Source organism: Pan troglodytes, chromosome X (genome assembly GCF_028858775.2).
Source record: "Pan troglodytes isolate AG18354 chromosome X, NHGRI_mPanTro3-v2.0_pri, whole genome shotgun sequence".
NCBI classification, from domain to species: domain Eukaryota; kingdom Metazoa; phylum Chordata; class Mammalia; order Primates; family Hominidae; genus Pan; species Pan troglodytes.
The window spans coordinates 28208803-28225178 of NC_072421.2; the positions used below are offsets into that span (position 1 = coordinate 28208803).

A 16376-nucleotide genomic window follows, 5' to 3' on the forward strand; every position below is an offset into this window, starting at 1 on the left:
ACGTAAAAATCTTTACAGAATAATAATGAGTAAGGAGGTTGAATCAACAATCAAAAGCCTCTGAAAAAGAAAAGCCACTGACCAGATGGCTTTACTGGTGAATTATACCAAACATTTCAAGAAGAATTAATGCCAGTTCTTGTCAAACACTTCAAAAATGCTGAAGAGAGGGGGAGACTGCCAAACTTATTTTATGATACCATCATTACATAATACCAAAGCCAGACAAAGATATTACAAGAAGAGAAAATTAAAGGCTAATATCCTTGATGAATATAGATTCAAAAATCCTCAAAAAATACTAGCAAACAAAATTCAATAGTACATTAAAAATATTATGCACCATGATCAAGTGGGGTTTATTCATCATAGTCCATTCAAATTGCTATAACAAAATACCATAGGTTGAGTGGCTTATAAAAAAATAGAAATTAATTTCTTACAGTTCTGGAAGCTAGGAAGTCCAAGCTCAAGGCACCAGCAGATTCTATGTCTGGTGAGGCCCCGTTTCCCAATTTAGAGATGGCTGTCTTATTGCTGCCTCGCCACTTGGTGGAAGGAGCAAGAGAGGTCTCTGGTGTCTCTTTTATAAGGGCACTAATCACATTCATAAGAGTTCCATTCTCATAACCTAATCACATCCCAAACACCACTCTTTCAAATACCATGAAATTGGGGATTAGGTTCCAACATATGAAATTTGGGGAGTGGAGGACACAAACATTCGTCTATTGCATCATCCTTGGGGTTACAAGGATGGTTCAATATATGCAGATCAATGAATGTAATACCCAACGTTAACGAAATTAATACTAAAAATCACATGATCTTTTTAATAGGAGTAGAAAAAGCATTGGAAATAATTCAACATTATTTCATGATAAAACTGATCAACAAACTAGGTATAGAAGGAATGTACTTCAACATAATAAAGGTCATAGAAGACAAGCTGAAATCTAACATTATACTTAATGGTGGAAAGTTGTAAGCTTTTCCTCTAAAATCAGGAAGAAGACAAGGATGCCAACTTTCACCATTTCTATTCAACATAGTACTGGAAGTCCCAACCAGAGCAATTTAGGAAAGAGAAAGAAAGAAAATGAATTAAAATGTTATTATTCTCTATCTGCTCCATCTAATGCATAGTCATTAGCCACGTGTGGCTATAAAGCAAGTGAAATATGGCTATTTTGACTGCGGAACTAAATTTTTATTTTTATTTGGTTTTACTTAATTTTCATTTAAATTTAAATAGCCAAATGTGGCCAGTAGACACATTTTTAGGCAGCACAGACTATATGTATTATTCAACCTTGGAAGAAAGGTATCTTCTTCCCACAGTGAATAACTTAAAGTAGGACAATTTTGTAGCACTGAGAATGTGACTCCTTCCTACTAATCAGAATAGCTGACTTATCCCTACAGTGGTTATAGTCAAATTTCCCAAATATTCATGTACCCTTTAAATTGGTAGTAAACTATTTCTTCATTTTTAATGTAAGCAATTATTGGTATACACTTCCCTCTCAGAACTACTTTTTCTCTGTCCCACAGGTTTTGGTATACTGAGCCTGGGGCTACTGGTGTCAGCCTGGTGGTAGTGCAGCTCATCTGATGCCTGGGGCTGCAGGATCCTAGTTGGTTCCTGTGACAGACCTTGGGAAGCTCAATCTCAGGTAAAGCCTGGAGTCTGGGGTCATAGGGGCCTGCCCAGTACTGGGTTTTAATGGGGCACGTCCAGTGTTGGACCTCACAGCAAAGTGCTCACTTCCCTCAAGCAGAAAGTTTCTCCCTCCATGTTGCGCTGCCGGAGGTTGAGGGAAGCTTTTCTTAATTGTGTCTTTTAAAAATGTATGTGCTATACCCAGGTGCTGTAATCTCTTCCTTGGTTTCCCAATCTCTTGTAAAGGTATTTTTGTGCATGAATAATTGTTCAAATGGAAGTTTTTTTGCAGAAACAAGTGCAGGAAAGTCCTATTTTGCCATTTTGCTGATGTCTCTCCCCAGTATGGTCCATTTAAAACAGAAATCACGTCATGTCTCTGCTCAAAACCCTCCAACAGCTCCATTTTATTCAGAACAGGTCAAGGTTTACCATGGCCTGCAAGACCCTACATGGTTTTCATCCCCTAATTCTCTGATTTCATCTTTTGTGTACTCCTTGTTCACTCTGTCCCAGGCACATTGGCTGTTGCTCACAAACACGAGGCATTTTAGGGTCTTTGCACTTGTGTCTTGCCTGAGGGTCTTTGCACTAGCTGTTTCCTCTGCCTAGAACATCCTTACACAAGAGTATTGTGTACTTCCCTTGTGTCTGTCTTTCTCCTATCCTTTGTGTCTTTGCTCAAGTCCCACCTCCCCAAAGATGCCTACTCCTGACCACTGTATTTAATACTGTACCTTGTTCTCAGCATACCCAGCTCTCCTGATTTCCCTAACTCTGCTCTATTTGGTTTCTTTTTTTTACTACAGCAATCATCAGTTGTAACATGCTAGATCATTTATTTATTTACTGTATGTATTTTTCAGTGTCTACCTTATCTTAGTAGAATGTCAACTCCAGGAAGGCAGTAAATTTTGCCTAGTTTTTTCACTGATATATCCCAAACACCTTGAAGGTGTCCTAACATACAATAAACACTTTATAAAAGTATATTGAAAACATTAGCCAATGTTTGTTAATGAAGTCCGTGTATCTATGATGTAAAAGTGTATATGTATGCATATGCATATGTATGTATAGAATGGTTTTAATGAGTTAAACTTCTGTGAGTAAACATACTTGATTGTTAGTGTAACATGAAAATTGCAAAGTCAGAATTTTCTAAATGAAAGGTCATAAAGCTTCTTTAGTAAATGTTAATTTGTTTCAAAGTATTTTAATAGTGATATAAAATCCTAGATGTGTTCAATTGGGTTGAGATAATGATATTGGAGAAAAATTATAATTTTCTTGATGCCCAAGCCCTTCCATCTTTAATTTTAATACTTACGGCACTTCATTAAAATGAATGCTGTATTTAATTTTCCAGGAAATTGTACAGCATAGAAGAAGAATGTATATTCAAAGCAATTTCCAGTCAAACTAGTTGAAACTTTTAGAATAGAAGCCAATAGAGCCTGTGTCTTTTCTAGATGTGAGGCTGTTCTTGGCACATTTGCAGGGGTCAGTGTAGCTTCTGAGCTACCTTTAACCCTTGCTCGGTGCACCTATTTCCTAAGACCTTTATCACATTCTGTACCCTTTCCAAATTGCCGATATCAATTTCAAATCCCCAGGGCAGACATAATATTCTCATAATATCTGACCACTGCTAACAGCTGTGGGAAGAAAACTTGCTGTTTTTAGAGCCTCTGCTTCAGTGTACATATCCCATTTTCATCCCTCGTTTCTTAAAAGAATTATATTGCTGACAAATTTAACTTTGAGTCCATAATAAATCTTGGAAATTTTTTCTGGCAACTGATTCAAAGCTGGTTATTTCTGATTGTGTAGTCATGGAAATCATGTTTTATCCTTAAAATGATCCTACACTTATCAATGTTAAAATTAGCATATTTTTCTCTCTTTCTGCTGGTGAAGGTCAATTTTCCCTCTTGTTTTATTGGAGAGGCTGTTTGACAACCTTGTCAGAGCTAGTATTTCCATCAAAATTTGATGAATCGACTATATCCCATCTCTATATCCAAATGAATATAAACTGTTCGAGGACAAGTTTATGTCCCATTCAGTTTTGTATTTTCTACAGAATTTAGCACATAATATGTGTTCCATTCCACATATTATATGCTAGCACTAACATAGTCTGGTCCTTCATTATCTCTTAACTGGATTAGAGTTATAATGTCCTAACTTGTCTCCCCATCTCTGGTTTCTTCAAACGTTACTTGGGCTACAGACATAATAAATTACTTGTAAGTAGTCTGGATATAACCTGTTCTATCTACCCATATGCATGCTACTCTCTCTCCCTGAAATGTCTTTCACCTGCATCTGCCTGGTTCAATCCTAAATATCCTTCCAGATTCAGTTCATATGTTACCTCCTTTGCAAAGGCATCTCTGATGCCTCAGAGTGGCAATATAGCCTTGTGGTTATGGGCTCAGACTCTGAAACCAGGTTGTTGGAGTTGGTTTATTTTGCCTCTTACTAGTTGCATAACCTCAGGAAAGTTACTTAACCTCTCGGTGCCTTGGTTTCCTAACTGTAAAGAAAATAGGAACATCTTCATAGGATTGTTGTGATAATTAAATAAACTGATAGGCACTGAGCACCCTCAATCCAAAAATCTGAAACCTGAAATGTTTCAAAATCCGAAACCTTTTGAGTGCTAACATGACATCACAAGTGGAAAATTCTACACCTGACTCAGGTGATGGATCACAGTGAAAATGCAATGAAAACTTTGTTTCATGCACGAAATTATTTCAAAATATTGCATAAAATTACCTTCAGGCTATGTGTATAAAGTGTATATTAAACATAAATGAATTTTATGTTTGGAATACAGTCCCGTCCCCAAGATATCTCATCATGTATACCTAAATATTCCAAAAATCTGAAATTTGAAACACTTCTGGTCTCAAGCATTTCAGATAAGGGATACACAAACCATGTATACACACACACACACACACACACACACACACACACATATATATAGAGAGAGAGAGAGAGAAAGAGAGAGAGAGCTCTTAGAATAGTACCTGTTTCATGGTAAGCATGCAGTAAATATTAGCTCTTATGAGTAGTGTAATAGATATATTGACATTGTTATTTTTATTATCACTCTAGTCCCTTAAGCTGAGTTATTACATAATTTTTATCATTGCTGTTTAACATTGATTTTTAATTATTTTTACCTTGTGACCATACCATGAGTTGACTGAGTGGAGATACTTTTACTTAGTCAACTGCTGGACCTAGTACAGTGTTTAATAGTCAATAGGGCAAAATAAATATTATTTGGAGTGACTGACTAAGCTGAAATATCTTCTCAATGAAACTATCAACATTTATAATGAGTAATTCCTAATACCCGCCCAAGGAATTTCATGATGATTTTAAAGTATCATACCTAAATAGCTGTGTTGATAGTAATCATGCATCAGTCCCAGGAGCAGTAGCATTCACTGTACTCAATTTAATGTTTTCCTCAAAACCAACCTTACTAAATAAAATGCTATTAAGATTTGAGGAGGCCCAGACACAAAAGAGTCAAGTAATTCTTTTCATTGCCATAAAAGTATTCAAGAATATGACAAACAGCTTTCTTCTGGCCAATTCAACATTTGCTCCCACTAGCCATTCTACTTCCGGGTTTAACACTTACAAGAAAAAGAAAATGCTTCAATTATCAATAATTCAAATTGAAAGTGACACTTTTTTGAAGTAGTATTATTTTAATATTTTTGGGCAATAGTCAACACCTAACGTATGAAAGCAATTTCCTTTTACTTGTGTGTGTGTGTGTGTGTGTGTGTGTGTGTGCGTGATGGAGTTTTGCTCTTGTTACCCAGGCTGGAGTGCACTGGCGCCATCTTGGCTCGCTGCAACCTCCGCCTCCCGGGTTCAAGCGATTCTCCTGCCTCAGCCTCCCAAGTAGCTGGGATTACAGGCGCCTGCCACCACGCCCAGCTAATTTTTTGTATTTTTAGTAGAGACAGGGTTTCACCATGTTAGCCAGGCTGGTCTTGAAGTCCTGACCTCAGGCGATCTGCCCACCAACCGTGGCCTCCCAAAGTGCTGGGATTACAGGTGTGAGCCACCGTGCCCGGCCAGAAATTTCTATTAATGTCAATAAAAGCTCATAGTGTTTGACATATTTTATTTTCTTAAGAGCTATGTTGCATGAAAAGCCTAGTGCTGAAATAAATTCCTTTAGGCACCTGGACCTTACATTTTATCTGTGTTCATGGTCCAATCTTCATGTTTAGAATCAACATATTCCTCTGAGTTCTAAAGCATTTATTTTATAATAACAATTTATTATTAAACCCATTTCATTATAAGCTAAAATCTACTACAATTGCATTTTAAATCAATCGCTAACATTTAGCTATCAGTACATTACTTCAAATTGATCCAAAGATATAAAGAATTAAAAACTGTGTTTATTCATTCATTTATGTAACTCCCTAGAAAATCAGACATGTTTTATGCTAAACCTGAACAAGGAAGTGTGTATCCCCAGGATGTAATGGCTGTTGCATTGGTTCTAATATTGAGGAAAAGAGACTGAAAACTAGATATAGAGAGCCAGGTATATCAGGTGGTCTGAATGCATCTCAAACCTGAATGCATCTCTATTTAATTCTGGAAAATTAAATAGAGAAGAATTTTATTGGAAGAATATTACTAGTAGCTCAAAGAGTTGAGGGGAGAACCAGAGAATCAGGCCCAGGAAATGAGAAGAAACTAAAGAGTTGAGTAATGTTGCAGAAAAAATATCTTATTTACAAATGTATCTGCTGCCACTGTCCACAATCTCCTCCATGACACACAGGCACCATAGCTAGATGCAGAAAAGCAAATCATAAAATCATTTTCCTTTAGGTCACTAGGCTAAAAAAGAGAATCCTTGATGATAATATCTGAGTATTGATTTCCATGCTCCGGCCACCAGGAGACGAGAAGAGGACAGATTTTACCTTTAAGCACCTGTCATTGGGAGATGCACTATCACCTACTGAGAATCTCAGTTTAAAGGTTCTCCAAAATTAGAAAGCCACTTCACTTTCTGAGCAGCCAAAAATGACATCTGTACATTCTCAAAGTCCCAATAACATTGTTTGAGTCATATGCAGAGCTTAATCTAAAGCCTGTCTCCTCCTGAACAATCTGATTACATGGCTTATTAAACTAACATTTTGGTTTAAGCCAGTTTGTTTCAGGTTTATCTGTTATGTCCTATGGAGTTCCTACCACCAGTACTCAGGGCTTCTGAAATTTTCTCCATTGTGGCATCCCTATTTCAGGGATCTCCAGATCACACTAGCTTAACTTTGAGAAGTGGGTTTCTAACTTTTAATTTTCTAGTATGGTGACCACTACCCAAATATATGCTCTTACCCAATCAGATTGTCTGCTTGACTGAATTTCCACATGTCACTATGTGGGTTTTCCATTAGGATGTTCTTTCCACCTTTGGGCATGTGCCAACCAGGACCAGCACACAACTTCAGATGGCATCATTCGATTTGAGCATCCAGCTCAAGCCATGGAGTACATAGCCCATAAAACTGGATAACATGGCAGCTTCTTCAAATTTGAGTATTGATTGGATTATCTTTACTCAGGCTTCATTCAGAAATTATTTAACGCAGCTTACAAAAATCTGTAAAATTAAATTAAAAATGAAATAAAATCATTTATGAATAAAAGGGGGCTCAAAATTTAATGAAAAGCAATAACTGGCTCATAACACAGAGTCATACTTTTGTTCTCAACTTTCTAGCAGCCAACCTGCAAAGAGGAAGTAGTCGTTTCTCCAGGTAATATTCCCCATACATTAAAAATGATACAATTGCTTAGGGAAGCACAACTATTAATGGAATTCAAACCAGACACGATCCTCTCAAAGTTAGCTCACATTCTCAGAGAAGTAGACACTAAGACAGCATTAAACAAAGCAAGATTTATTGGGGAAAAAATGGATATGAAGGAAAGGAGGAGGGAGCTATCAGACCACAATACAATTTCAACACCATGAAGGAGAGATGGAAGGAAGGAAGGTTAGGTAGGAAAAGTCTTAGATTGCACGGTAATTTAAGGAAAGTATTAGCAAGGCTGATGAGAAATCCTTGAGCCAAAGTTGCTCACTAGAGAAGTCTTGTATCTTGCTGGAATATCCCTGCTTTAGTACTCTGGTACATACCATCATTGGCTAGGAAGAGCCTGTGAAAAGTATGGTAATGGACTCAGATCTCAACAGCTGGAGTCATTGATCAGTTATGCTCCCCACAGCAGAAGATCTGAGAGCAACATTTTCATTGCTGCCACACTCCCACACTCATTTTGGTGATTGTGGAAAGATGATGGCTACTAAATGTAATTGATTTACTTGAATCAAGCCTGGAACTTTATGTACCTTGGAAACCGACACTTCCCAATTATTTTAACCTTCATGGCCAGCTGGATTTGCCCTTACTGAGATTATGCTGGCTATGAGCTTTATAAATCTTGAAATATGAGAATCCATGCCCCATGGAACTGGTGTTTTAGTGAAGGTTATAGACATGTCAGGAATGAAATATAATACAAGGTGAAGGAAATGTGTGTTTAATAAAGGTATAAACAATGTATTGTGGAGGGGCAGGGAGAAATGAGAGGTTTCAGTTTTCAATTCACAAGTGGCTTTACAGATGAACAGTCAAGAACAGCCCAATCATTTGCATTTATTGTTTTAAATAATGAGGACTAATGCATTAATGTAGATCTGTAGGTCTCAAACTTTAGCGCACATCAGAATCATCTGGAGGACTCGCTAAAACACAGATTATTGAATCCACCCCCACCCAAAGAGTTTCTGATTCAATAGATCTGGGGATGGAGCCTGAGAATGCACAACTTTAACAAGTTCCCAGGTGCTGCTAATGGTGGTCTGAGTAGCACTATAGGAGAACCAAGTAAGTAAAACAAAAACTCTGTTGTTAGAATATGAGTTACCCAAATAATTACTCTCATACTTCCCTCTCCTTAATTAGTCTTGAACTTACATCATCACGGGATCTCTGATAATTACATATGTACAATGGGGTACTATTCAGCCATAAAAATAATGACATCCAGTCATTTCAACAACATGGATGGAACTGAAGATCATGTTAAGTGAAATAAGCCAGGCACAGAAAGACAAACATTGCATGTTGTCACTTATTTGTGGGATCTAAACATCAAAACAACTGAACTCATGGACATAGAGAGTAGAAGGATGATTACCAGAGGCTGGGAAGAGTAGTGAGGGGCTGGTAGGGAGGTAGGGATTGTTAATGGGTCCAAAAAGTAGAAAGAATGAATGAGACCTATTTGATAGCACAACAGGGCGACTATAGTTAATAATAACTTAATTGTACATTTTAAAACACTTAATGGGTGTAATTGGATTGTTTGTAACTCAAAGGATAAATGCTTGAGGGAATGAATACCCCATTCTCCATGATGTGCTTATTTCACATTGCATCATTGCATGCCTGTACCAAAATATCTCATGTACTCCATAAATATATACACCTACTAAGTATCTACAACTATATATATAATTACAGGTTACATAGTAGCTTTGGTATCAAGCAAGTATGGGTTCAAAATTGGGACTCTTGGGCTTGTTTTGTTGTTTTTATTAATTTTTTTTCAATTTACATTTTTTAAATTATGAAATTAACTCTAAGCCTAAAAGTAAGAGAAAAGTAACATCCACTGGCTCTGTTATAGCTGCCACTTGGATGTCAACTGTACTGGCATTTTTCATAGAACTTTTCTCATTTTTAATCATAATACATATTATTTTACATCTGGCTTTCATTGAACACTGTATCAACTGATTTTTTCAGATGTTTCAGGCGTTGTACTATTTATCACTTTTTTAAATTTTATTTATTTAATTTTATTTTTTATTATACTTTAAGTTCTAGGGTACATGTGCACAACGTGCAGGTTTGTTACATATGTACACATGTGTCATGTTGGTGTGCTGCACCCATTAACTGGTCATTTACATTAGGTATATCTCCTAATGCTATCCCTCCCCCCTCCCCCCACCAATGAGTTCATGTCCTTTGTAGGGACATGGATGAAGCTGGAAACCATCATTCTCAGCAAACTATCGCAAGGACAAAAAACCAAACACTGCATGTTCTCACACATAGGTAGGAATTGAACAATGAGAACACTTGTTGTTATTAAAGTTTTTTTGATTCATTACCTCTCCCATCCCCAGCACTTGGCAACCACGCATCAATTTTCTGTCGCTGTACTTTTACCTCTTCCAGAGTGTTATATAAATGAATCCATACAGTGTGTAGATTTGGGAGTCTGGCTTCTTTCACTTACTAACATACATTTGCATTTATCCATGTTTATGTGTATGAATAAGTATTTTATTCATTTGTATTGCTGAGCAGCATTTCACTGTATGGATATACTACACTAGTTTAGCCATTCATCAGTTGAAGGATATTGTCATCATTTCCCAATTTTGGCACTTATGAATACAGCTGCTATAAATATTCAAGAATATCATCATTTCACTTAGGTAAATCCTAATAGTGGGATTTCTGGGTCATGTGGCAAGTGTATGTTTAACTTCATAAAAAACTGCTAAAGTATTTTCCAAATTGGTTCTATCATTTCACATTTTCACGGCAATGTATGAGAGATCCAGTTACTCTAAATCTTTGTCTGCCCTTCATATTTTCAGTTAATTTGTTTTTATTTTAGCCTTTTTAATATGTAGTGGTATTTTACAAAAAAAAATAAAAAATGTAGGAGTATTTTATTATCATTTTAATTTGAATTTCTCTAATGACTAATGATGTTCATATACATTTATGTACATCTTGTTTGGTGAAATTTTACTTTAGGGTTTCTAGTAGAGATGACTTATAACAGTCTGCCTTCAATTAATATCATATTACTTCATTTATAGAAGTGCTTGAAAATAGTACAATTTATTTCCATTTTCCCTGCCTTTGTGCTATTGTCATATAGTTTATTTCCATAGCTGTTATAGATAACACAATCTTTTCATTATTTTTATTTGAAGATTTGATTATCTTTTAAAGTACTTCAGAATATAAGGAAACATCATTTTATATTTACTCACATACTTACCATTTCTGGTTTCTTCACTCCTTTGTGTAGATGCAGATTTTTATCTGTTAACATTTCCTTCTACCTAAAGGATTTCATTTAAAATTGCACATCTACTGGTGATGAATTCTTTCACTTCTTGTATATTGAAATAAGCTTTTATTTCACTTTTATTTTTGAAATTTTTGCCGATTATAAACTAAGTCTGATAGCTATTTTTTTCAGTAATTTAAAGATATTGCTCCACTGTCTTCTTATTTGAACTGTTCCCAACATAAAGCCTGCTATATTTCTTTTCTTTTCTTTTCTTTTCTTTCCTTTTCTTTTTTTTTTTTTTTTTTTTTTTTGAGATGGAATTTTGCTCTTGTAGCCCAGGCTGGAGTGCAATGGTTGATCTCAGCTCACTGCAACCTCCACCTCCTGGGTTCAAGCAGTTTTCCTGCCTCAGCCTCCCGAATAGCTGGGATTCCAGGTGTGTGCCAACATGCCCAGCTAACTTTTGTATTTTTAGTAGAGACGGGGTTTCACCATGTTGGCCAGGCTGGTCTCAAACTCCTGACCTCAGGTGATCCACCCACCTCGGCCTCCCAAAGCGCTGGGACTACAGGCGTGAGCCACCACGCCTGGCCAAGTATGCTGTATTTCTATCTTTGTTTTACTCTGCATAACGTGTGTTTGCCCTTCCTCTGGCCACTTTTAAATTTTTCTCTTTATCACTAGTTTCAAGCAGTTTGATAAGGGTACTTTTTTTTTTTCTTTTTTTGAGATGGAGTCTCGCTCTGTCGCCCGTGCTGGAGTGCAGTAGGACAATCTCGGCTCACTGCAAGCTCTGCCTCCCGGATTCACGCCATTCTCCTGCCTCAGCCTCCAGAGTAGCTGGGACTACAGGTGCCTGCCACCATGCCGGGATAATTTTTTGTATTTTTTTTTTTAGTAGAGAAGGGGTTTCACCATGTTAGCCAGGATGGTCTCAATCTCCTGACCTCGTGATCCGCCCACCTCGGCCTCCCAAAGTGTTGGGATAACAAGCGTGAGCCACCGTGCCTGGCCTGATAAGGGTACATCTTAACAAAGTTTTCTCCAGTTTTTTCTCTGAGGTTTGATCCTTTTAACCTTGTTTTTGACTTTCTTATGCAGGACCACATAAGCCTTTAGTCTAGATCTAATTTTGCCTCTCAACTGAGTCAACATCCTTCTGACAAGTCCACCCTATATCTCATGTATTATAGTGTATTTCTAATCTGGCTTGTGAAAACAGCAATTTTTTTTTTTTCTGGCTCCGACTGAGCTCTGGAGATTTTTCCACTTGCTTCTTTCAGATAATTCTTTCCTAGGCTTCAGGCAGCTTTCTCACATGTATGTTCTGATAAGAACACAGATGAAGACTCAGGGAGATGGGACTCTGCAGATCCTCAGAGCTTTCTTTCACTGCAATTCTCTCTTTTCTACTCTCCCATCAAAACGCCAGATACCTTCATCTTCCCATATTTCCATGTCTATCTCTTCAACTCAAGGACACTGCTGGGCTTTCCCCAGGTTTCCTCACCCTTTGGTAAAATGTACATTTATATCCCCTAAAATTAGTATAACTTTTTATTTTTAATAATAAGATATGCAGAATAAGCTTTCAGTTATTTTCCAAATATAATTGATACACTATCAGAACCGTGTAATCATTTTGAAAAGAACATATATTCTCAATAAAGGTGATGTACAACTTGGATGTTGCAGGTGATATGACAAGCATCATAGCGTTACTAAAACCATGCCATCATTTATTAACTCTACCATATTGTTGGTTTTTAAGTCAAGAGATGTCTTCACCATTTTACCTTTTAATATGATATTTTGCTATGTATATGCAGACACCTTTACTGTGCTTCTGTTACATTTTAACAGAATGGTGTCGATATCTCTTCAAGATACTCATTTTATTTCTTACAGACATACAACTAGTAGTGAAATTGCTGGATCATATGGTAGTTTGACTTTTAATTTTTTGAAGAATCTCCACACTGTTTTCCCAAATGCTGTACCAATTTGCATTCCACTAACAATTCACAAGGGTTTCCTTCTCTCAACACCCTAGCCAACAGTTGTTATCTTTTGACTTTTTGATAATAGCTATCCTAACATGTGTAAGGTGATAACCCATTGCAGCTTTGATTTGCATTTTCCTGATGATTAGTGAAGGTGAGCACCTTCTTATACACCCCTTGGCCATTTGTATGTCTTCTTTTGCAAAATGTCTATGTATGTTTGTTTGTAAAAGAGCTATTCTTTTTTTGTACTCTTGTTTTGAGAAAAAAGTTAATCTGTGTTGATGCCATAGTGGTCAGAAACCAATAGAGACTGATAAAAGAATCCCAGTAATTTTTGGTAAATTCCAGCAGTTTGATAAAAATACATCCAATTAATGCTTACATACACATATAATATAGCTACAATTTTAAAGCTCTTAAAATTATTAATAAATTCAAAAGAGTAAAACATAATGTCCAATGTTATTTTCCTGAAAATTATAGGATAATAGTAATTAAAGTATCTCTTGAGATTACGTTGTGACTTTCCACACGGTTATCCTTTGCCTTCTTCCCAATTAAACTATGAACACATCGTGTTACTGATGTTTAGCTTTCATTTCTCATACAATACCTCATATGTGTTTGATTTTTTTGGCTGAAGAATTGATTGGACTATGAGTGAAGTAACCAGGACATCTCTACCTACTTGGTGACTAACATGCTAATATAGTGTTCCAAAACTATATTTCCTATAAAAGGATCTATATTCTCCAAAGTTTTTCTTGAACCTCATAAAAACGTCCCAATCCCTATCATGAAGTCTTTGCACTTAACATTGCTTCTGCCAGAAGCATTCATTTTACCCATCTCCATCTACTTAGCTCACTCACTATTTTTCTATCTGATCAATGTCTCCTCCTCTGAGGAGACTACCATGTCTAAAATATCACCTGCCACATTCTAACCCATGACCCTGATTTCCTTTTCTTCTGAGAACTGACAGTTACTTGAAAATATTGTATGTTCATGTATATGTGTGTATAGTGTATAGCATGCATTTGTGTACCACACATATACACATATACACACATACACGTTTAATTTGTTGTTTGTCTCTTTCACTAGAATATAAGCTCCTTGACAGTAGCAACAGTTTTCAATGACCACTTTATCCCCAGGGTACACAGGAAAGACACAGAGGAGATATTCAATTACTGTATGTCAAGTGAATGAATAGATGAAAAGGTGGATGATACACTTAATTACCAGAAGCTTCATCATCAAGACCCTCAGTAATATAGGTCACATCTGTTTACAGTGATAAATCAGGCTAACTCCTCTGAAAAAAACCTCTTGTTACAAATCACCGAGATATGCTGGATAAATATGACCAACAGGTATTTAATTACATAGCTCAGCTTTCAGGAAGCTAAGGGGAAGCCACAGGAGCCATAGATCTATGAAGAGGAGGCTGGAAACCAACTGATAAAATAAAACTGAAAGTACTGCTATTTAGGGCAGCTGATTCTACCAGAGGTACAAAGAGGAGCTGGTCCAAACAATTGAAAAGGAGGGACTCATCCCTAACTCTTTTTTGTTGTTGTTGTTTTTGAGATGGAGTCTTGCTCTTTCGCCAGGCTGGAGTGCAGTGGCGCAATCTCGGCTCACTGCAACCTCCACCTCCCAGGTTCAAGCGATTCTCCTACCTCAGCCTCCCAAGTAGCTGAGATTACATGCACGTGCCACCATGCCCAACTAATTTTTGTATTGTTTTTAGTAGAGATGGGGCTTCACCATGTTGGCCAGGATGGCCATGATCTCCTGACCTCGTGATCTGCCCGCCTCAGCCTCCTAAAGTGCTGGGATTACAGGCATGAGCTACCGCACCCGGCCCCTAACTCATTTTATGAGGCCAGCGTCATCCTGATACCAAAACCTGGCACAGATATAACAGAAAAAGAAAACTTCAGGCCAATATCTCTGATGAACATTGGTGGAAAAATCCTCAATAAAATATTGGTGATCTGAATCCAGCAGCACATCAAAAACCTTATCCACCACTATCAAGTCAGCTTTATTCCCAATATGCAAGGCTGGTGCAACATATGGAAATCAATAAACATAATTCATCATATAAACAGAACTAAAGACAAAAACCACATGATTATCTCAACAGACGCAGAAAAGGCCTTCAATAAAATCCAACATCCTCATGATAAAAACTCTCAATACACCAGGTATTGAAGGACCATACCTCAAAATAATAAAAGCCATTTATAACAAACCCACAGCCAATATACTGAATGGACAAAAGCTGGAAGCATTCCCCTTGAAAACTGGCACAAGACAAAGATGCCCTCTCTCACCACTCTTATTCAACATAGTGTTGGAAGTTCTGGCCAAGGCAATCACTCAAAAGAAATAAATAAAGGGTATTCAAATAAAGGAAGAGAGGAAATCAAATTGTCTTTGTTTGCAGATGACATGATCCTATATCTACAAAACCCCTGACTCAGCCCAAAAGCTTCTTAAGCTGATGAGCAACTTCAGCAAAATCTCAGGATACAAAATCAATGTGCAGAAATCACAAGCATTCCTACACACCAACAACAGACAAGCAGAGAGCCAAATCATCAATGAACTCCCATCACAATTGCCACAAAGAGAACAAAACACCTAGGAACGCAGCTAACAAAGGAAGTGAAGGACCTCTTCAAGGCGAACTACAAACCATCCCTCAGGGAAATCAGAGAGGACACAAGCAGATGGAAAAACATTCCATGCTGATGCATAGGAAGAATCAATATCATGAAAATCACCATACTGCCCAAAGCAATTTATAGACTCAATGCTATTCCCATTAAGCTACCATTGATATTCTTCACAGAATTAGAAAAAAAAGTTTTAATTCATATGGAACCAAAAAAGAGCTCATATAGCCATGACAATCCTAAGCAAAAAGAAAAAAGCTGGAGGCATGATGCCACCCAACTTCAAACTATATTACAAAGCTACAGTAACCAAATCAGGATGGTACTGGTACAAAAACAGACACATAGATCAATAGAACAGAATAGAGAATCCAGAAATAAGCCCACACACTTACAACTATCTGATCTTTGACAAACTTGACAAAAACAAGCAATGGGGGAACGATTCCCTATTCAATAAATAGTGCTGGGAGAACTGGCTAGACATATGCAGAAAATTGAAACTGGATGCCTTCTTTACACTTTATGCAAAAATTAACTAAAGATGGATTAAAGACTTAAATGTAAAACCCAAAATTATAAAAACCCTAGAAGAAAATCTAGGCAATACCATGCAAAACATAGGCATGGGCAAAGATTTTATGATGAAATCACCAAAAGTAATTGCAACAAAAGCAAAAATTGACAAATGGGACCTAATTAAAGAGCTTCTGTACAGTAAAGGAAAGTATCGTCAGAGTGAACAGACAACTTACAGATAGGAGAAAATTTTTGCAATCTATCCATCTGAAAAATGTTTAATATCCAGGATCTATAAGGAACTTAAGCAAA

The 16376-nt window shown here is 36.9% G+C and overlaps 1 protein-coding gene across 6 annotated transcripts in view; it reads left to right on the top strand.

The window, feature by feature from the left end:
* Positions 1–16376, top strand: part of DCAF8L2 (DDB1 and CUL4 associated factor 8 like 2) — a 163215-nt gene that overhangs the window by 39881 nt on the left and 106958 nt on the right. For all 6 annotated transcript variants that reach the window (XM_016944260.4, XM_016944261.4, XM_054676226.2 and 3 more), the window contains exon 2: positions 1555–1676. The gene's annotated coding sequence lies outside the window, so the exon portion shown is untranslated. The remainder of the gene's footprint in view (positions 1–1554; positions 1677–16376) is intronic.